The sequence below is a fragment of the Atta cephalotes genome (assembly GCF_000143395.1).
Source record: "Atta cephalotes unplaced genomic scaffold scaffold00018, whole genome shotgun sequence".
Lineage (NCBI taxonomy): Eukaryota > Metazoa > Arthropoda > Insecta > Hymenoptera > Formicidae > Atta > Atta cephalotes.
Window position 1 is genome coordinate 4,518,756 of NW_012130082.1, and position 2,101 is coordinate 4,520,856.

The window sequence follows — 2,101 nt, forward strand, 5'->3', positions numbered from 1 at the left end:
ATATATATTTACATCTTTATTTTTTTCTTTTCTATTCATATTTCTTTTAATTTTTGTAAACTAATATCTCTGCGTAAATTTCCATCACTCTTTTCCCAATTTCTCGATTTTTTTTATGGAATGTTCTCGTACCTTTCACTTATACAGTACCCTTTCTCTCCGTCTACTTTTACTCTCACAATGGAGATGTCGGAGACGAGTGAAATATCGTCCGACAGAGACCGGTTTCTATGTCGACCCATACTTTTCCGTAAACGGCGTAAACTATCGATCGATCTATAAATAACTGCGATCGCGTTGTTTGAATTATTTATATTTTCAGATTATTCGTATACGCTTTCTGAGTAACTTAAAGATAACCATCTCTTTCCTTTCTCTTTAGCATATTAAATTACATATAATATCCTTAGATAACATACAACGTTCATAGAATATCTATGAACGTTCTATGAATATTTGTTAATTTTTAGAATATTCTATAAACGTTTTTAGAAATTATCTGATGTATGGATCGATTTCTAGCATAATTTAAAACCGACAAAATGACAAAATCAAATTACGTTCTGTGCCAAATATCCAAATTAAGACTCTCTAATTCTAAAAATTTCACTTAGTTATTGATTCACAAGAATGTGATTAAAGATCATTTCGGATTTCGGTTTTAAACTGAACCAGTCGGTGGAACATCCGTGTAGCAGCATCTACTCGTGCAATGACCGACGCGAGGGTGGTAGCTTCCTCCCGGGACGATCGTTTTAATCAATAGGACTCTCATCTCCCCCTCCTAGGCAAGCATCATTTATCACGAGAATGTCTCGTGCGCATAATGACTGAAAAAAATCTCTCCATAGCTGCGCCGCGATGCGCGTTCAATGTTTGGAAATATGTGCATTGGGGCAACGCACACAGAACCAACCACCAAACCAACCAACCAACCAACCAACGGCCGGTATATGGAGAATCACGCTTGCGCAAATTCCACCCCTTTCTCAGCACCGTCGACTCCACACTGCCAGTTGCTACCCTTCTCTTCGTCCCTCGATCTCTTCCTGCCTTCGCATCCCTTCCGACCTCTTCTCCTGCGTTGTTCTCGGCCTCTCCTTCACCTTTCACCGACGGCGACAGCGTCTGCGTGTATCGGCGCCAATCTCTCCCTCGACCGAGAGTTTTTTCGCGATTCTTTTCGCCCCGAGTCTATCCCACCCCCGAGACAATCCCAGACGGTGGGGGCGGCGGCGGCAGGCGTCCGGAGGGTGCAGCCGTCGGTATTGAGACTCAACCTCGTCAGTTTAGTTACCGCACCACATAAAGGCATTGCGTTGTAGACACCGTTATACCCGCAACATTCTTACTATTTGCTTGCATATTTCCTAATTTCTGACTCTTCAATTCGGCATAAAAAAAGAAAAACACTCGATTCGGTATCGTTTGTCGTCGCCGTTACTCTCATCGTCGTCGTCGTCATCGTCGTTGTTGTTGTCGTCAATCTCTAACGATTTTCAGTTTGTTGCTGCTGCTTTGTCCCGTCCACGTGTCGATCGAGCGACATTATCGTTCACCGTTCGGGTGACATTATTACAAGAAATTTTGCGCGCAGAGAAAGTTATAGAACAACGAAAGGTGGATCTCGCGAGTATCGTATGGGAAGATAAGTTTGCCGGGCGAAATCGGCCAAAAAACTAAAGCAGAGAAACGATCCTTCCTCGTTCTTCCGATCTTATAATTTTTGTTGGAGCCTTAATCCTATGTTCTCCGTTAATTCGTTACTTCTGACTTGTCTTGCCTTTTCGATGTTTCCTAATCATTTATCCTTCTTGATAAACAATCCCTCTGATTGACTTAACGCGTCACAATAATTCAAAAATACGAATTGACGCGTAATACGGTGCATAATCTTTTCATCACATGATAACGTGAGAGCGAGATAGAAAACGAAATCACCAAACGAGAGTTGAGCGTTAACGAGGAACCGGTAGCGTGATCAACGAGCAATCGTCAGCTGGAAGATCCTTTAATAAAAGCAGAAGAGGCACCAGCAAAGACAAAACGAAAGAGAGAGAGAGAGAGGGAGAGAGAGAGAGAGAGAGAGAGAGAAGGAAAA